Raw genomic sequence first — 21,840 nt, forward strand, 5'->3', positions numbered from 1 at the left:
GCGGCTCGCACGCCCCCAGACAGGAGACGCAGACAGCTGCGTGGAAGGGACGGGGACACGGCTGGGGGCGGTACAGCCGCACTGCGGGAGCTCCCGGCATGGGGTGCTGGCTCCTGGGAGCAGCAGCCCCACATTCTGCTCCTTTCACTGCTGCGGTTCCCGGGAGAGCTCTGCGGTTCCGCGGATACCAATTTATATCCATGGATATCTGCATCCATGGATATAAATTTGTATCTGCGCAGGGCTCTACTTATGTGGTTGGTGTTTATGAGGAGGACTCCTTTCCACCAGGTCATTGAACAGGGGCTACAAAACATGTATCAGGTACAATAAGTACTTAGATAATAATGGTTTTGAGCTGCTTTCATCTTCGTCTGTATTCATAGATTCCAAATCCAGAAGGGAGCACTGTGATTGTCTAATCTAACCTCCTGTATAACATAGGCGAGAGAACTGCTCCAAAATCATTCCTAGGGCATATCTTCTAGAAAAACATCCAATCTAGATTTAAAAAGCAATGATGGAGAATCTACCACAGCCCCTGGTAAATTGTTCCAGTAGATGATTACCCTCACTGTTAAAAATGTATGCCTCATTTCCAGTCTTAACTTGGCTATCATCAACTTCCAGCCAGTGGTTTGTGTTGTTGTCCTTATTTTACAGATGGAGAAACTGAGGCCCAGCGAGGTGAAGTGACTTGTCCTAGGTCACCCAGCAGACGGGTGGCAGAGCCAAGAATAGAACACAAGTCTCTTGAGTCTAGTTCTCCATCCACTGGGCCATACTGTCTCTGAGTGGAACAAATGACTGAAAGTGGCTGTATATCATTACCAATCCCCTGAGCCATTCAGTCCTCCAGTTCTATGGAAATTTTGCCCCACGGTTCTGGAGAATGAATCCTCTTCCCACTTTTGGTCATATGACTTAGAAATATTTGGCTGGAACTGTTAAAATATTTGTTACATTGTAGTTTGCTGTATTTCATATGGGACTTTTTTTTAAGGCATTATAAAACAACTGTGGAAAGTCTTGGGGATGTTATCTTGACTAAGATCATTCACCCCTCTCGCCCCCAGTGTTCTCTTTGGTAGCATATTGCACAGCATCTTACCTTCCCTCTGAGTATGCAGCAATAGAAAGCTACAAGAGAAACAGAAAGCAACATCCTAAGTCAAAGATTTTTTTAAACAGCTTTGAGATTAGCTTTCTGCCTTCACTATGTCTCCCCCTGAAGACCCATGTCAGAGCTGTGGCAGGCCAGCTTTTGAATGTCAGACAAGACAGAGTGGGCCTGGGGGAGTTTCACTCCTTCCACAAAGGTACCTCTCCCATTCTATTGAACAAGGGTTCTCTGAGCTACCTCTGGAAGGTTGGGCTCTTTGGCAGCATTGTTGACAGAACAATCATTTGCATCAATGTTTAGTACAAGGCAGAATCAATGCAGCACCAGATAAGTACGTTTTCTCTATGGGTAACTAATAAATCTGGAAGATTGAAAGGAGTTAAATTAGGTTATTTAAATAAATTGCTCTTCGATACTGCCCTTCATTCAGATATATTAGAACACATATAAATATTAAACTTCATAACTCCAGTGGGATATGCTGTAATAGTTACTATTCCTACTTCGGAGATGTGTAAACTAAGGCATAGAAGGGATCTGTGACTTGCAAAAAGACATGTATTAGGATTAGGACATGTATCCAGGATTAGAATCCAGGAGTATTGAGCCCCCAGCCCTCTGCTCCAGCTACTATAAAAGACTAATTTAATTCAAATATAGTTTCTCCATTGAATGGAATCCCTCAAGACCAAGACATAAGACAAAGATGCTAATCAGAACAACCCAAACTAGCAAACTTTACCACAAGTTTCTGAGGATTATAAACTGGTTGCTGTGGAAATGATTATGATGTCACAAATGGAATTAAAAAAATAAGATGAAGAATAACAAAAGCTTAATTAGTAAAGACCTTGTTTTCATGTATAAGTGCCTGATGATAATGTGGGAAGAAAAATAAATTATTTCAGCATCAACATTTCTAAACAGGATGTTCTTAAGAGTTGGCTATGAGCCCTCATGGGCTCTTTATGACCTGTAGTACTTAGCAGTGTCCATTTGGGCTCATTTTAATAAATTCAGCTCTTTTATTACCCTCTTCTCCATGAGTCTTTTGATTTCAGCTTGCAGCCCATTGATCTGTGCCTCTGCCTTCCTCTGTATTTCATAGCGCAATTGTTTCTCCTGGAAGATGTAATTTGAGATTGCAAAAGTGAGTAAATAGTCTAGACATCAAAAGCCAGTTGTGTCTTTTGGCATCTAGTTTACCAGCAGTGATCAGGAAGGCAAAGGTCAGTGAAAATTCTGCAACACCACAAGAGAACAAGCACAGAAAAAATTTCTATTAGGGCCGTCAAGCAATTAAAAAAATTAATCACGATTGTGCGATTAAAACAATTAATCTCAATCGCACTGTTCAACAATAATAGAATACCATTTATTTAAATATTTTTTGATGTTTTCTACATTTTCAAATATATTGATGTCAGTTACAACACAGAATACAAAGTGTACAGTGCTCACTTTATATTTTTATTATAAATATTTTCACTGTAAAAAAACAAAAGAAATAGTATTTTTCAATTCACCTAATACAAGTACTGTAGTGCAATCTCTTTATCACGAAAGTTGAACTTACAAATGTAGAATTATGTACAACAAAATCCACATTCAAAAATAAAACAATGTAAAACTTTAGAGCTTGCAAGTCCACTCAGTCCTACTTCTTGTTCAGCCAATCGCTCATACAAACAAATTTGTTTACATTTGCAGGAGATAATGCTGCCTGCTTCTTATTTACAAAGGCTCCATGAAAGTGAGAACAGGCATTCTCATGGCACTGTTGTAGCTGGCGTCGCAAAATATTTACGTGCCAGGTGCACTAAAGATTCATGTCCCTTCATGCTTCAACCACCATTCCAGGGCACATGCATGCATGCTGATGACAGGTTCTGCTCGATAACCATCCAAAGTAGTGCGGACCAGCACATGTTCATTTTCATTGTCTGAGGTTTGGTTTTCTTTTTTGGTGGTTTGGGTTCTGTAGTTTCCACATCTCAGTGTTGCTCTTTTAAGACTTCTGAAAGCATGCTCCACACCTCGTCCTTCTCAGATTTTGGAAGGCACTTCAGATTCTTAAACCTTGGGTCAAGTGCTGTAGCTTTCTTTAGAAATTTCACATTGGTACCTTCTTTGCATTTTGTCAAATCTGCAGTGAAAGTGTTCTTAAAATGAACAACATGTGCTGGGTCATCATCCAGGACTACTGTAACGTGAAATATATGGCAGAATGCGTGGGAAACAGAGCAGGGGACATAACATTCTCCCCCAAGGACTTCAGTCACAAATTTAATTAACACATTATTTTTTTAACGGGCGTCATAAGCCTGGAAACATGTCTTCTGGAATGGTGGCTGAAGCATGAAGGGGCATACAAATATTTAGCATATCTGGCACGTAAATACCTTGCTACAGTAGTGCCATGCAAATGCCTGTTCTCACTTTCTGGTGACATTGTAAATAAGAAGAGGGCAGCATTATCTCCTGTAAATGTAAACAAACTTGTTTGTCTTAGCGATTGGCTGAACAAGAGGTAGGACTGAGTGGACTTTTAGGCTCTGAACTTTTACGTTGTTTTGTTTTTGAGTGCAGTTATGTAAAAAAAAATCTACATTTGTAAGTTGCACTTTCATGACAGATTGCACTACAGCACTTGTATGAGGTGAATTGAAAAATACTATTACTTTTGTTTATCATTTTTACAGTGCAAATATTTCTAATAAAAAATAATAAACACTTTGATTTCAATTACAACACACAATACAATATATGTGAAAATGTAGAAAAACATCCAACATATTTAATACATTTCAATTGGTATTCTATTGTTTAACAGTGCGATTAAAACTACAATTAATGTTTTTAATCGTGATTAATTTTTGTTAGTTAATCGCGTGAGCTAACTGTGATTAATTGATAGCCCTAATTTCTATAATGAAATGGGTTTGTATCCTATGGGAATTAAAATTATGTTGGGCAGATTTCTTGAGTTCTTGCTAAGAATTCCATATTAGGACAGTGGGGGACAGGGGAGCTGATGTGCTATTGGAGGTGCCCCCTTTAGACAATACATAAAAATTAGGCCTCAGCAACTTGTCATTAAATATCTGATGGCATCTTTTGCAAGAGTGTTTATTTATTTATTTTTAATATCAGGGTTGGAAGGGACCTCTGGTGGTCATCTAGTCTGACCCCCTGCTCAAAGCAGGGCCAATCCCCAGACAGATTTTTGCCCCAGATCCCTAAATGGCCTCCTCAAGGATTGAACTCATAACTTTGGGTTTAGCAGGCCAATGCTCAAACCACTGAGCTATCCCTCCCCCCAAGTAGATGAGTTAACTGTGATATCCAGGCCATGTTTCAACTCAAATAATTGCATGTTGCCTACAATAACTAAGTTCCTTCTGCAGCTTCAATTGGAGAAGCTTTTCCCCTCTGCCTAAGGACCTTGTTGTGTGGTGCTACCGCCAGAGATTGACTGCTGTATCCCACCACAGAGAGACTATGTTTCTGTGAAGAGGAAAGTGACCCTGATACAGACTAAAGCCTTTTAGGATCCTTCAGAATAAAGCTCTGTAGAAATGTAAGGGATTATGGCTGAAAGCATGTTATTTCCATACAGCTGCTGCTATCGGGGGTGTGAGGAGGTAATCACAACTCCAGTTTGGCTCATATCCTGTATCAGCCATGCAGTTCCTCTTCCTCTCCGTTTCTCCAAATAGTACCTGTGATAGTTGTTCTTCCAGATAGACCCTTTGTGCTTCAAAGGTTCCTTTAGTCTCTTCCAGAAGCTGTAGTAGTCTGCCCTCTTGTTGCCTATAATTTAATTAAATAGTTAATTTAAGATGGCGAGACTATTTTTTAAAAAGTGTAGATCACTTAACATACTCGGGTGGAGTTTCCAAACTATGCATCACAGGAGGGTTTTCAGACACTGTTTAAGATGCCCCCCATGCATGCCACTATATATTATATGAAAAAGGAGTGCTTGGAGAAGGGGTACAGCCACCTCCATGCTGCTAGTTAGCAGTAAAATAGATTCTTTGACGGGAATCAGACGAGGTGGCATGTGATGGGGAGCTAAAGGGCTAAGAGGAGAGAGCCATAAAGGGGAGCAGTGTGATGGGGAAGTGTAATTGCAGTCCTATATCTGGGAAGACTAGGATTGTTTTGGGTTTGTTTTTTGTCTTTTTACCTCTTTTGTTCCTCTTCTCCAAACCTTTGCAACCTTTCTTCCTGTTTCAGTCTCTCCATGTGCTGCCTTTGAAGCATCTCACGCTCCGCTCTGCAAACCAGAACATACTGATTTTTTGTTTTAAATAAGTATGTATGGGTTTCCACCTCTACTCCTATCTCCAAGACAGAGCCCCAAGTATACCTTTTCCTTCCCCCTACAGTTTTATTCCTTTCAGTGCCTCTGAGTCTTATATCTGGCTTCAAGGGTAACCCTGCACATGGCGTTGAAGCTGGTGTTCTTGCTTAGATTGTCTTTTTTTGGTCTGTTCCTCAAGAAGGCAAGCACTGCTGGCTAGAGGCCTGGGGAGCCAGGAGTATGCTCTTGGGCTTGATCTCCTTATTGGCACTTGCATTAAGTAACTGCACACCACTGAGCTAATGCCAGTGAATGCATTAGTTAGAACCTTTTCTCCTGAAAGGAAAGAAGTTATCACCTCATATCCTAGCGCAGTAGGGATATACACCACTAACTGCAAAATGTTTAGGAGTTAACAATGCAACCACCCGCTATGAGTCAGATGCCTCAAGCTTAGATCCTGATACAATCACAACTGGATGTGTGTGTGCATGTGAGGGAGTTGTGTATGTAAATGGGTTCCACCGATCACCACTTCCCATGAGCAAGGAGAAGAATCTTAGAATTGAATTGACCATATACACCCAGTGCAACTGCTGCTTTGCTTTCCCATGTCCCTTTAGGACACTACAGTGCATAGTGCTACTTAAAAGAAGCCACTGATCAGCAGAGCAAGCATGGACTCTAGATGAAAAGCACAGAATGAATGTTATTTAAACTCTCAATTTCTCCCTTTTCTAGTTGCAAGTGAATTTCCTTCCCCAAAATGTGCCTGGGAAGGGTCTCCAGAATTCTACATTGTTTTGGTTCCTGGAACATTTAAGATGCACCAGGCTTGCAGGGAGTTCCCATAAATGCAGAAGATGAAGTAAAACTGCATTTAATTCTGATTAAAGAGACAAGATTGGGGAGGTAATATATTTTATTGGACTAACTAATTCAGGTCTTGTTTGAGCTCAGTGTATACTCAAAAGCTTGTCTCTCTCTAATGGAAGTTGGTCCAATAAAAGATATTACCCACCTTGTCTCTGTAATATCCAGGACCAACACAGCTACAATACTTTAATTCTGATTGTTCTGCTAGTGTTAGGTTTAAATATAGTAGTGTGTAAATATCAGGACTTCAGCTCAGTCATCTGCTCAGCAGAGAGCATTAATCTGACAAAACCACTTAGTGGGTAATGATTTGCTCATTAGCATACTTATAGCCTTGATAATAAAGTGGAGTATGGGAGGCTGCCAGTGGATGGTGCTAACGTTTTTTGTTAATGATTGTATGAAGGGAAGGACATTCTAGGAGATTGGGGGAAGAGGGAGAGGAAGAGAAACTTTTAAAGTCAGTGGTTGAGACAGGCTCTCTAACTCCATCCACCCCCAGGGTGGGTAGGAAATCACAGGCCTGTATTGCAGGGCCTCCGATGCGCATTATCCCCTAGGCTCCTTAGAGGTAAGGCTGGTAAATCTGTTTCAGTTCCAGATATAAAGTGGGAATTTTTGTATACTTTTTGCTGTTCATGGAAGTTGGATAATAATGAAGCTAGAAGGACCAGTTTCACTGTTTACAATCAATTTCATTCTCTGGCTCTCACACACACTTAGCCCACCTTAAGAAAAGATTTAAATTCCCCTTTCCCTTCAACTCTCTTCTTTAAAATTTACCAACAGAAAAACTGTGAAACTACTCCCAGGCTTATGCAATGAGCTCTCTGTAGGCCTCTGCCTGCATGAAGCTCATTGCAAGATTTGAGTCAAAATCTAATTCTAAAACTGCCCCCCCTTCTAATAAATTTTACAGTGGATCCCTTAAAGTTAGGCACAAAATACTCCGGGCACTGGGAGGTCCCACGTTGAATCCAGCAGATGGAGAGTTAATTTCTCTGCTCAAGTCTCTTAGGGCTCCTAGCTGCACAGGTGAAAGCTGTTGGTATAATAAGGTGGGGCTCCTGAGGGGAGCAATCAGGAGCCAAATGCAGCAGAATGCCATAAATGTGGCTCCTAGGCAGAAGTGGGAGACCTATCATTAGCAGCAAACAGACTAAGCCAGGCCTCTCCAAGGAGGCGGAACGGGGCACTAAGCTTTAGAGGATTTTTTGGGGGGGGCAGCACATCAAGGACTTTTGATAGTTGTTGGCTTAAAATCATTTGATTAAAACCTGTTTACCTCCAACTCCTGCCAATAAACACTTGGGAGGTAAACCCCATGTCTTGGAGTACGCTGACAGACTCTGCTGGTTTACAGCTCTCTAACCCTTTTTAATAGGCACCCTGCATCTCCTCTATCCCAGCCCTGAAGGTAGAGCAAGGCAAGGATGCAGTTGCTCTGCACCCGCTCTCATGTATGGTATAGTGCCCCCTGCAAAAATGATTTCTTCTGTAATGTAGAAATGTATATTTGTTCCCCTTTGAAAACTGCTCTTGGTGCCTTCCCCTCCATGCCCTTGCTGGGCTGTGTAATTGATAGCACCCCCAGGTCTGTACTGCTTCACTGGGTAGGTATGGTACATTCAGGGCCATTTGAGATGTTAAAGGCAGCAGTCTTGACCAATCTTGGACTGAACTAGCCATTTTAATAGTCACAGCCCTGGTAGTAATGTTGAGAAATAGATGAGTACTGTATAGTTACATCTACTATCGTCTCTAAATATGACTCAAAGTCCTGGTAAGAAAGATCTTGCCCTGTGATATGCAGGTGACAGTAATGCCCAGTAGAGCTACCTTGCTTGTCTTCTGTCCTGAGGTCTGGTTCTTGGAGGTACTGGTACTCTGCACAAGTAGCTCCAGGGAGGCAAAGCTGTGGAAAGGAAAATAAAAACAGTGAGAACATGGCAATTGTCAGCTTTCTGAAGAGCACACAGAGATAGCCAGACAACAGCATCAGTTCCCACAGACATGCTAGACGTGAATCCAGATCTGAGTTGATAGAAGTTCCATGCAGAGTACATAGTGCTTAATCTGCACGTGTATATATTCAATAGCCTGATTATAGAATTTTCCAGAAAAATTCCAAATATTTGTGGCTGAAAGATACGTTTAGAAAATATTGTGAAATCTGCTAACAAATCACTGCTAATGTACGTGCTCATCTATCAAACATCAGTTATTGGGGCTTCTTGTTCAGGTTGTTTTAAGAGCATTTATTTACCAACTTCCTTCTCTACTGGCAGGATAGCATTCCCGTGGAACAGGAAGTCAGGGGTTTTTAAGGGACAATAGTGCTGGTTATATTTTCTGTGTTCTGCATTTTTACATTTGTAAGAACTGTGCCTAAGTGCAGAGGCAGTGGCCATTTTCTTCTCAGAGTTGCTGCAGCGTGTACAGAGGAGATACATGCATTGTGCTCTCCCTCGCGGAGACTTTACTTTTTCTTTCTTGCTGTTTTTCCTGTAATCTGGAATAAGACTGAGAGCATATGGTTCCTTTTTTGGATATAGGAGAAACATAGTACTTGTCTATAAACCAAGATCTATCATGTCTTGTTACATCATGGTAGTATTCTGTCTTATAACTAGTTCTGCATTTGCCTGGTATGAGCCTGTTACTGAATTGTCTTATGGATCTGATAGGAGCGGTAGCACAATCCACTAACAAGGTTAAAACATAATTTGGGTCCATCTGCACAGGTGAGACTAGACTAGGCTATAACAACTCCTTAATTGTGGTGGTTTTGCTAGTTGTGACGCATGGCTAGAAAGGGTTAAACATCCTACAAAATAAATAACCCTCAAAAGACGTGGGGAGATTTTTGTGTATTTACATATGTATGAGTAGGGTCCACAATGTTATCAACAGTCCCTGTCTGTGCTGTATTCTGATAATTCAGAGGTCAAAAGAACATCCTATCATTTAAATTAATTGTAAACACGGGATATCTCGGTATTCATCTCTTGTGTAAATGTACTGTGAATGGTGGAGGAACAAGCAAATGGCCTTTTGTTAATTCGTATAGCTAGGTAGGTACCGGTGATGGACCTCCTTCAAAGTCATCCTAATGACCTTTTGTTCCCTGAGGAACTCCAACTTGTCAAAAGTCATGAAATTGTATAAAAGATCCTTGGATCCTGATTCTGTCATCTCAGATCTGCTTAGGGAAGTTCATTGGGGGAAGTTTGAGTCGCAAGACTTAGGTCCCAGTTATGCTGGGACGCCCTGAATGTGACATTTGGACTATAAATTATGAACTATTTCTGAAAGAACTCTTTGCAACTACAAAGCTCATCATTTCTGCTATGAATCTGAACCGCAATGAATTGAACTCATATCTGTATGTATACTGATCTTTTAACCATACTCTCTCTCTTTTGTTTTTTAATAAATTTTAGTTTAGTTAATAAGAATTGGCTGTAGCGTGTATTTGGGTAAGATCTGAAACATTCGATAACCTGGGAGGTGATGTGTCCGATCCTTTGGGATTGGTAGAACCTTTTCTTTTATATGATGAAATAAGATGTACAGAAATTTTCATCGTATTTGATGTGAGTACCTGGATGGAAGCCTGAGGGTGGATCACTTTAAAGGAACTGTGTGGTTTGGACTTCTGAGTGTAACCAGTAAGGTAATAAAGAAGCTGTTTTATGCTGGCTTGGTGAATCTAAGTATTGGAATATCCACCAGCTTTATGGGCATACTGCATCTAGATGGGTATGTTGTTCTTGTGACACCTGTTCCAGGTGCAAGTCTTGTGCAGTTCCAGGTGCAGGATGTGATCTCACCTTGTGTGGGATCATGGACTGGGAAGGGGTCACTGTCATCTCGGTGTAGCTGGCTGGAGAGTTCTCTGAAGAAGTGTTTTCTGATCATGTCTTGAAATTCTTGCACAGACAAATTTGGCCCTTGAGTCCTTAGAGCTGCTTCCATCTGGCCTGGCTAAACCAAATAATAAGCAGTGATTTATGGCCCAGTAAAATGAATTGCAGTTGATGTGAGCTTTTGTGGCATCTCCTCCCTGCCCTTCCTTTATATCTCTGCACCCTCTTCTGTGTCAGGATGCTGTTGAACTTATTTTTTTAATCTTTCTTTTTGTCACTGACTCACCTCCTAGCCTCAGTGTTAAACACAGTCTTTGTCTCTTTAGCTCCACATTTTATTTACCCCAAATTATGATTTCTAAAATAAAAGTTATCATGGACTTGAAGCTTGTGAATGAAACTGCATGTTTTGTGAGAAAGGAAATGTGACACTTACCGACTGACATGTCTTCAGATAGTCCCGAAGCAACAAGATGAAGGCTGTGCTGAATGCAGGGAGGCAGTTATATGATGGCTGATCAAGTCCAATGATTACCTGGTCCCAGACATAAAGCAGTGTATCCATGGTCAGGTAGCCTGTGAAAAGGTGCAGAGTGACCCTTTTACTACCGGCAGGGATGTGTGTATGCATGAGATGGACCGAGTTTGGAAGGTCTGCTGGTCATTACAGGAATGAGCTGTACAATCACTCCTCTGCCAGGAGACTAGGGGTAACTCAGACTCTCGTTTTACGTCTCTGTTTGCTACTGGTTGCTTGTTGTTCCCCAGAATGAGTAGGAAAGGGGAGAGTGATAGCTGAGCAAATGTTAATTTCTAAATTGCTTCATTTGGGTGGATTTGTGGGCAGATTGACTCTTTTTTCCTTTCCAGAGATGATCTGAGGTGTGATTGTCTCGGCTAGATTTATCCATGCAAGGTTGGCTAAAAATAGCAGTGGAGATGCAATGGCATGGACGTCAGCACGGGCTAGCATTGTGAGCACGTACCTAGGGTCCTCCGTGTGCTTATACAGCTGGAGTTGAAGCCCCTGCTCCTGTGTTTACACTGCTGTTTTTAGCCATGCTAGTGTGGGTAAAGTCAATCTGAGTATGTCTACCTGTGCTGTAATTACACCATGGACTGCAGTGTAGCTATACCCTAAGGACCAAATTAATGACTTCCGTTTTACTAATATCAGTGATACATTTGGCCCTCTCTCTCTGTCTTCCCTCCCATTGGAGGGAATATCTCGTACCACTGTTCTTCATATACAATATTCTTTGTTCTCTTACAAGCTAGTCCTTATGTGGCAAAGCCTGATTCATTTTAGGATTGGAAGAAGTTGGCTTGTGACTCATTTGAAAACCTCAGAAAGGGCCTTACCCACAAAGATGGTACTGATGGCTGGTTGGAGCATGTGCTGCAGTGCCCTCCGCAGGGGTTCCTGAGGCTCCTCTGCTAGGACACAATGAAAGAGTTAAAGGTAAGTAGATTCTGCATAACGGTTGGAATTTATATGAAGTTTCAGTCAAGCTCCGAGACTAATGTGCTAGTTGTCGCATGAGCTGGTGACTGTATTTACATTTTCACTTTATATAGGGCCAGATCCAATGGAGCTCTACCGATGGACACCAGCTGAGGATCTGATTAATAGAACAGCTTTCCGCGGAGATAATGAACAGAGTATCAATCCCAAAGTGAAGGAAGATCAGGCTTTTTGTTTCACCTCCTAGAGAGTGGGCAATTATTACCACATAATACTTCTGTTATTTTATTCACTACACAGCAAAATTACCTGTCTGACTGTAAATGCCTCGAATGATGTTGGCCAGGTCCCTGTCCTTTTGCTCTAACATTGAGGTTGCTTCCTCCAATATACTGGCACTGGCGGGATCCTAGAACAAGAAATAACAGCATCTGTGTGAGAAATTAAAATGCATTGAGGGGAAGGGACACTATGTCCTATTGACGTCTTTCCTTTATACAGCTCTCAGAAAAGGTGCTGTACAGAACTAAGGAAAATGCCTGATGCTCCATTAGCCTCTCTAACCCAAGCTGTTTTATTCTAGGGAAACAATTTCTAAGGCAAATGAATGGCACAGTGTGTGGCAACTCCTCCTCTATTAAGGTCATCGAGAGAAACTGAAGAGGGTGGGTGCGCAGCTTTCCCCTGATTCTACGTAGGGCACAACCAGTCCAGATTTCATCATATGTTTGTAGGGGACTATGCGTGTGGTATAGGAGCCTGTGCTGTGAGGAGCAGCCAAGGGTAGGAGATCCATGGAGGAGGATGGAGAGGAATGATTTGGCTCTGATCCCAGTCACATGGACTCAATGAAGCCTCTGTAGACAGCTGCATCCTCTTTCTCCAGAGGTGGATAGCCCTGAAAAGGGGAGAGGCATTTGACTCTACCTTGGTGGAGGAGAGCCTCATTAACTGAGGTCGAAGGTTCATGAACGTGATAAACTCTTCAGCCAGAACAGCAGAAATGGAGTCCAAAGATAGGCTGGGGGCAGCAGCGTCTAGGACAACTTGCAACAGAGGCACCAGTAAAAAATAGTCTGTGTCGGGCAGATTCATGGCTGTGCCTTGAAGCTTATGGTAATAAGAGAGACTGTTCCTCAGGGCTCGTGCTGCAACTGAAATAAAAACCCCAACTTTTTCGGAGTCCTTTTTTTCCTGGTGTTGTATACAATCTTTTATTAGTTGCAAAAAGTAAAGGTCACGGCTTCACAATCACAAGATGACCACAAATGACTTCACCTTTGTTATTTTTCAGGTGCTGGAAAGTGGGTTCGGTGGACAACAGAGCCTGAGACCTCAGGAAAATCTCCCGGTCCTTTGGGGATTTAGCTTTATTCATTGCTACTTGGGACAGATACTCCATACGTGCTGGAAAGAAGAAGAACAAGGGAGGCCATGAAGGAGCCACAGGATTCAGTTTTTGCGTGATCTTTAATGTGTTCCCATTTTTCACCAGATTTCTTATTAACACACTACTAGATCTCTGTGTGCAATTGAACCCACTTACATTCATGATAATCTTTGTTTAAACTTTGTACTGATTTATATCCTGGGCCATTGATTTGAGTGGAGCTGCACAGGATGCAAATTATCATAGAATTTGACTCCATGTGTGTAATGACTGCGCTACCCTGCGAGATCACTTCTGAAAATAATTGGAGCAAACTGATCCATTCCAAAGGCAAGAAAGGTGCTCTTCAGAACTATTTTATGAGCCCCAGGAATAAATAAGGGAGGGAGATCGCCCTAACCCTCTCTTCAATTTGGTGGCAGAATTTTAGCAAGGGCCTCCCAGAAGCCCCTTCCAGTGTGTCATTTAAAGGAACAACAAAATAAAACCACTGGATTTTCATGACTAGCCATGTGGAGCTGTTTACACTTGTCATTGTAAAGTGTAAATGGGCAGGGATAGCTCAGTGGCTTGAGCATTGGCCTGCTAAACCCAGGGTTGTGAGTTCAATCCTTGAGGGGGCCACTTAGGGATCTGGGGCAAAATCAGTACTTGGTCCTGCTAGTGAAGGCAGGAGGCTGGATTCTATGACCTTTCGGGGTCCCTTCCAGTTCTATGAGATAGGTATATCTCCATTTATTTATTTGTTCAGACTGTGAACAGCAGTCTCCAGGTACCCTGTCTTTTGTGTTGTGGATAGATATTAATCCCTATATGTCGTACCACACATGAATGGCGTAGATAGGATAGATTGATTTCTGAACATGCCCAGAAGTTAGGATGGTCAAATATCTTATAACAAAAGAAGGAACCATTGAAATAAAGAAATACCTTTGGTATTAGACAGGTAGAGCCTCCAGGTGAGCCTTCTCAAGTCTGCAGGGAGGGGTTGGTTGAAAAAAGCTTGTAATTTCCCCTTCATAGCTGGCCTTTCCTCCAGCAAATGCATCTGAAAAATAATGCACAATTGATAGCAGCTAAATTCTAAATTAAAGCCTTTCAGTATAAGAACAAAGTGTCCCCTCTATATGATATGGACCCCTGCTATAGTCATGGAATCCAGTGAAACCACTCAAAGGGAGTTTTCAGACATGAGGTATATAGAAGCAGGCCTAGTATCTGCTGCAGGTGGAAGGCCTAGTGGGAAGATGAGTTTCCTTATCTGTAAAATCACTTAGAATAAGGAGGATAATTAAATCTAGGGTTTCAGATCTGCCTGGTGTCAGCTATATTTTATAGCTAAAGCAAAGGACAGGGAATCAGACGTCTGGGTTTTATTCCCAGCTCTGCTACAGATTTGCTGTACTGCCTTGGGCAAGTCACTTAGCCATTTATAACCACTGAACTATTTATAGTTTTCAAAATCAAGAGTGTTACAGCAGGAGGAAAGTGAACTCATTTCAAGCATAAGAATAAGGACTGCCAATGGGAAATCAGCCTGATTCAGATTTTTCCATCCTGCCTGCTGTCTATCTGGTTTGCCCATTGCTGCCTAAGTTAGTTGTATATAGCAGCTGTCAGGCTGGTGTGCAATTTGATTAATGACATGCAGGCACTAGGCAGGACTGTTGGTTTATAGGTCTGTGCATTGCTCCATCTCCTTAAGATTTGGCAGGGAAAGGATGAGTGGATTTATTCTGGTTCATTTTGGCTGGGGAGTGGGTCATGGGGCATTGCTAGTTTAGAACTGGCTAGGTTGCTGGCAGCACCTCTGCTGTGGATAGATAAGAGATAATCAGAGTTTCAATGAACAGGAAGCACTGATTTACCTCATAGTCCCTTCAGATGGACTTGTTTGGGAGGTGACCTGTGCACCTAGGTGAGTGAGGGTGGAGAGAAGGTCCAAGATCAGAATGGAACTTTGCCAAGTGCTAAGGAAAGGACAGGGTGGCACATACCAGCGTTTGGAGTTGGGAGAGAAAGTATTGGTCTTTCCTGAGCAGAATGATGGAGATTCTAAAGTGTAAGTCAAGAGGGACTGAACTGGGACCTCTGCACTGATGACGTTGAACACATCTTAGATTGCAAATAGAAATAGAGAGCCCTGAGCCACTTGGGTCCCAGAGCGGCAGTTTTGGTCTACAACCTTGAGGACAAAATCACAAGGTGGATTCTTGGCAAATTTCATGCCATTGGAGCAATATAGATGAAGGACTACAAAGGAAACTGGTTTGTCTTTAGACTGTGCAACGATCAGTTTGGAACAGTTGCAGGTCACATTAGTCCTTTATTTTGAATTTTCCTGCAAATAAAATAACCCTCTTAGAAAAAGATAAGTAAATGTACCACTCCATTCTTGATGTGACTCAGAACCAGGGCTGACTTGTTTTTCAGACGATCACCATCTTGCAGTTCATGAGCAACTTGAATATACAGCTGCTCCTCTAGGCAAGTGTTAACTTGAGACATCAGGGCATTATACGGGTCTCCTGAAACAGTCAGAAGGTTTCTTCAGTGTTTATCAGGGTAATGGTAAGACAACCAGAAAATAAATAGGGCTGTGTAACTCAGTGATTTAGCTATGAGTGTATGGCTAACATTTAACTATTGTAACAAAACTACAGTCACCAGATATTGTTGTAGCAGGGCTCAAGCCTTTTGGCATTTTCTTTTGCAGTGCAACATTTGAGTTACACAGCAAGTAAAATACTAGCAGAAGCCGTCGTGCCAACGCAATAGAAGTGTGCATCTTGCCATGATTACTACACAGCTAAACTCCATTTATTCAGATACAACAGTGATAGGCATGGTATAAATGCCCATACAGGTACTAGGAAAGAAGCCAAAGGTTAATGGGCACCTTATTGATCTGCACAATGAAATAAAGTACTTTGATGAAAGGAAAAAAATGAAACAACCAGGTGGTAACCTAGAAGTTGAAGGAAGAGGGAGACTGGATATTCTTCTCTTCCCAAGCTGTTACCTCCTTGGATGGCCTTGGCAGCTCGCTGAAGGACGAAAGCCTTCTCTGCCGCAGAGAGGTCGGTGAAGAAATGGACGTGGCTCTCCGTCATCTGCTGCTGGGCAGCATCACATAACCGCGCCGTGAAGTCTCGCCATTCCTGCCCGGCATAGAGGGGATTCTGTTAGGCCAGCCTCCCTTGGGCCTAGATGTTCATCCCAAATGTGTGAAGACAGCCATGCTCTCCATGGGTCAGGAAGAGGGATACAGAGGTGCATGTGTGCATGGGTGGGGCCTCCACAAACTCCCTTCTGGCAGGCATTCCTTCAAGCCTAACAATAATCCCCCTGAGATTTACAGTATTCCTGTCAACCGCCATCTTTGGCAGGGTGTTGTCACTTAAACAGTGTGTACAAGACCTAGAAAGTGGCAGTGCAGAGGCTTTATCCTTGGGCCTCCAGGGGACTCAAGTGTTGTAGATGATTTCATTACAGACAGGCACAGCAGGGTTACAGATAGCCCAGATGCTGTAGGCACAGCACATGGGGTCACAGAGGTCATGCAGGTTAGAGAGCCCTCCATCAGGACAGCTGCTGCCTTCTTAGTAAGTACAGCTCCAAAATGTCCCTCTGTGACTCTGACCTTTGCAGTAATCACATCACTGGGTATTTTTACAGGCAATTGTCTTGCTTGTTTCTCTAGCAGAGGGGCTTTCTGGCTTTTGTGCTGGTTGCTCTATGTTTCTGAAGCTTGCTCACATCAAATTGCCTCTGGCTTTAGCAGAAACCTATAACTGACTGTTGCAATTCAGACCCTATGGCGCAAGACTATTGTATACAGTCCGTTATTTTAGCCCGAGGTGCAGGAGGCTCAGCCCCACATCCCCCAAACCCCTTGATATTAACTGCAAGACAATCCCTCCTCCCAGGGCCATGGACTCAGGAAATGTAAATTCCAGCATTTGGCCCCAGCTCTCTGGCCCAAGATCAAGAAAGTCCAAACTTTAAACCCCTTCTTGGCCCCTCAGGACCTGTCCTGATTTTCCGTGCCTCATTCTACCGTACCTGTGAGTTCTCAATGTGATTTCGAGCTTTCTGTAGCCATGTCAGAGTTCCTGAGCCACCTGCCATTGCTTTGGGCTGTCTCAGCAGAGGAGTCCCGCCGTGCGTTGCTAGGGCCTGTTGCTACAGCAGACTTTACCAAGGCTGTCTCTAGTCTGGCTGTAGCACTAGCCACAAGGAAAATCTATTCACCCCCCCATCTCCTCCTCCTCCTCCCTCCAGAAACCACAACCTTCTAGTTATCGGTTGACTGACACCAGTTAAGAGCTGGTTGATTTCACCCTTTGCTTTACAGCATAAATTAAATTAATTTGATCTCTTAACCAGTTTTAATTTTATTTATTCTACACTGAGTGTTATGATGTTAAAAGGATCCTGTTAAAGGGCTCTTTTTTGTGAACTTGCTTTGGTTTATATGAATAACCCCTTTGAAACCTGAAACTGAAATCTCCTGTTCTTCACTGGAGCAATAAGCAATGACCGGGTGTATTTGCATTAGTCAGCTACTGATGCACCTTTAGGTTCTCTGTGTAGGGTGAGGTCAAAGGACAGCTGTCCAAGACTTGCATCAGTTGCCCATTACTGCACACCCTGGTGTGGTTTATGCTACGAGATCCATTAATATTAAAAATCATTTAAAAACTAAAACTCTGTAAATAATCAATGTATGGGTGTGATGTGGACTGTGCGATGTATCCTTCCACTGTGCAGATAGTTCTGGTTTGAATTATAGTTTTGTTTGAGAAAAAAGCCCTCCTCTGTCATTCAGAGGCTTGGCTGCCCTTTCAGTAGCAGCTTTTGGCACAACAGCCACTTTCAACTAATTTCCTTCCATGAAATTAAATACTGAACAGTCTGATTTTTCCCCCAAATAAAAATGGCAGCAGGACCACAACTTGCTTCTGAGAGGGCCGCTTGGCACTTTGGAGAATGTGAGCAGTTTAATGGCTCCTTTTTTCCTCCCTCCAGGCTGCTTATTATCTTTGCCTCTCGTGAACTCTTTCTCCCCAACAATGACCGGCATAAGAATTTTGCTTTTTGGGGCAAGGTCCCAGCTACGCATTACCGGGAGCTGGTGCATGGTATGACACCATCGGGAGGGCCCACAGGCCAATCAGAATGCAGCTTGAGACAGTCGTTTCCCAATAGTGATTCTCAAGAGCTGCCAAGTTCAGGGCATATTGCCTTTGGGGGTGAAGCAGCCACATAACATGCTTGCTGCATACTCCAGGGCACCACACTGCATCTCTGCCCCCATTCAGTGGGTGACTCCCCTGCCCCTCTAACTGCAAATAATTAATAGAGATATTGGGTTATACAGCAGCCTGTTGGTGATGGGCCTCTTCTGCTGCTCATTCTGGACTATACAAGACAAACTGAAATGAGCAGGAAGCCCAGACCGGCCCATGTTAACTATTTAAAATAGTTCTAGTTGATACTGTGGCTCTGGAATATAACAGGAATCAGTGCGCACCACTGAATCTGAAAACCCTTCTCCTTGTCCCTCTTAATCCATGGTAGATGTGAGGTTTATCTTCTATCATAACTTTCTTAATTATTTATGTGATGTTGTTTCAAGCTGCAAAGTACCATATACAAGGCAGAAGAAATGGTCCTGCCTGGCACATGCACTTTGGTTCTGCTCTCTCAGAGCACTGAGTACAGTATAAATAAATAAAAATAATTCTTTCATGAGCTTCCTTTCCCCACAATCTTTAGAGTCTGGGAGAGCAGAGACAAGTAATGTGGTGTAACTGCCAGCTGGTCACATGGAAACATTCAGACTCGCAAAGTGAGGGTGGGGGATATTCATGTGGTGTCTTCGTCATAACTATGACCTTGTGAAATGATTCCCCTGGGGGCAGAGGGACAGTGGCATGAAATCTTTATAGTCTGTTAAATTCCTTTAACAACTGTTCATGTAAAAGAATTAAAAGTTGTGCTCTAGTTCAAACAGGAATTAATTCCAGGAAGTTCTATGGCTCATGTGATACAGGAGGTCGGACTAGATGATCACAATGATCCCTTCTGGCTTTATAATCTATCAGTCTGTTATTTACATCCCCACCCTTTTTAATGGAGTAATAGAAAACTGTCCCCTCCATAGACTCAAGTTCAAGTGTGAAATTGTTCACTAGTGAAATAAGTTTGTTGGCCAGAAATCAGTTCCCCTCAGACAAGTCTTGTGACTGGAGCCAAAGCACTGGGAGTCAGGACTCCTGGGTTCTATTCTTGGCTCTGACACTGACTTGTGGTGGTGTTTAGATGCTGCATGTTATTATTAGAACTGGGAGCACTGGCTGTTGGGAATCTGAAAGGACAGGAAACAGGAAGGAGGGGGGAGGAGTTGAGGAGGCTGGGAGAGTTACAGAGTGTGCAGCTACAGCTTGGTAAAGAGATTTCCACTGTAAATAAAGTTCTGTTGAAGTTTGTTAATACCTTGCCTGGTTGATACAACTTTTTGGCGACGAGGGTGGGATAACGACAGTCAATTGGAGCAGTATCAAAGGGTCCTACAATGTCAATCGCCACTTTTTCCCATGCAGATTTAGGAAGAGGAACAGGCTGTAATGGAGGGGTACATGTCACTGCTGTCTTATCATGCATTTGGCAAGTGACACAGGATTTTATGAGTGCTTCAGTTTGAGAGTCCATCCCTGGCCACCAATACAGATCCCATAGTCGTTGTTTGGTTCTGACAATTCCTTGATGAGTATCGTGTGCCAGGTGTATGAGTTTTGACTGTAATCCTTCCGGCACAAGTAGCCGGTGTGTACCTCATAGCACGCAGCCATCGAGCAAAGAAAGTTCATCCCAAACTCTAAAATAAGGCAGCAAAACTGGGTCAATGTTTTTAGGGTTACTGGGCCATCTCTTTGTCAGAAATTCCCATAATTTTTGTTGAATTGGACACGCTGAACAAGCAGCTTGAAATTGTTCTCTTGTAACTGCAGTAAGGGTGCTTGTAATAAGCGCAACTACTACATCCTCATCCTCCGGTGGACCATCTGGTGAAGGCAAAGGCAGGCAAGAAAGGCAATCAGCTACCATATTTTCGTTTCCAGGCTTATATTCCAGTTCATAATTGAAAGAGAGTAGTCTTGCAGACCATCTAGCAATACGATATCCTGCTCTTCCCAGTCCTTTTGTGGTGAGCAACGTCGTCAAAGGGCTGTGGTCTGTGCGCAACTTGAACGTGCGGCCCCACAGGTAAGTTCTCCATTTTTCAGTAGCCCAGACACAAGCAAGTGCTTCTTTTTCAACTGTAGAATATTTTCTCTCAGCATTACTTAGTGTCCTTGAAGCAAATGCAACAGTCCTCTCTGTGTTGTCCTCATGAAGTTGTGAGAGGACAGCCCCAAGTCCATAATCAGAAGCATCAGTAGTTACCATTGTGGGCAATGCGGGACTGAATAGTGCAAGTACTGGACTACGTACAATCAAGTCTTTCACCCTTTCGAAACTAGCTTGTGCATCTGTTGTCCACACTAAGGTTGAACTTCTCCATAGTAATTCTCGTAACGGTTCAACGACAGAAGCATAATTGGGAATGAATTTTGCATACCAGGAAGTAAGACCCAAGAAGGAACGTAAGGTTTGCAAATCTGTTGGAGGAGGAGGATTTGAAATTGCTAGGATATGATCTGGATCAGGTTTTAGTCCAGCCTGTGAAATTGTATGCCCCAGAATTGAGGAGGCTGGGAGAGTTACAGAGTGTGCAGCTACAGCTTGGTAAAGAGATTTCCACTGTAAATAAAGTTCTGTTGAAGTTTGTTAATACCTCGCCTGGTTGATACAACTCTTGTATAAACTTGGGCAAGTCATGTAACCTTTCTGCCTCACTTTCCCACTCTGTGAACTATATTAACACATACCCTGATGTTGTCTATGGTTGTGTGTAGTGTTGCAGTGATTGAAGAGAAGTATTTGCTATTGTGATATTCAGTGTTTAAATTCTGTTCTTCATAAATCCTGTGCCAAAAGTTCCTATTTTCCACGTCCTTCCTCAGCTTCTTTGAGGCATTGTGTATTTTGCTGTAAGTTCCCAACAATGGTATACTTCACATATGGCAGAGATTCCTCTCCCAGCATCCCTGTGTGCTCTCTCTCTCTCCTGTTGTGTATGATGTTAAAGCCAGATTCATATAAAGAAATCTTGCAATGCAATTCCGTGGACTTGTTCCATTCCTTGGCATGACAAAGTATAGGGATGGGAGGGTATTTCATATGTAGCCCTGGGAAAAGAACCCACAAGGACCTGGTCTAGTTCAAATTCTGGTCCTGATTCTATGGACTTTTACACCAGTGTAAATCAGAAGTGTTACTAAAGCCAGTGGAGTTAAACCAGTGTAAAGTTGGTGTGAAAGAGAGAGGAGAACTGAGCCCTGTTTGCATTTCTCTGCCTGTGCCTGATTTCTGTCATTTTCTGGAATCTGTGGCACAGTCAAAGCTACTAACAAGGAAAGGAAAGCAGAAATAGCTTTACATCATTATAGAACCAGCTCTATTTCTCCCCATGGATTAACACAGGCATCTGAGATACTGGCTTGTGATTTAATTCAGAACCATTGAGCAGGTGGATGGCACTATGGCTTCTAACAGTATTTCGGTGAGAGGCAGATTCTAGCTAGATACTAACTTGGAATGTTTCCCTGGGGGATGGCCAAGTCGCCCCTATGCTGTCTCGTGCCTGCAGTCCTTCCAGCTGAGAACTACTCTCGACTTCATTGGGCCTCTGGCAGTGTT

The sequence above is a fragment of the Emys orbicularis genome, chromosome 17, assembly GCF_028017835.1.
Source record: "Emys orbicularis isolate rEmyOrb1 chromosome 17, rEmyOrb1.hap1, whole genome shotgun sequence".
Lineage (NCBI taxonomy): Eukaryota > Metazoa > Chordata > Testudines > Emydidae > Emys > Emys orbicularis.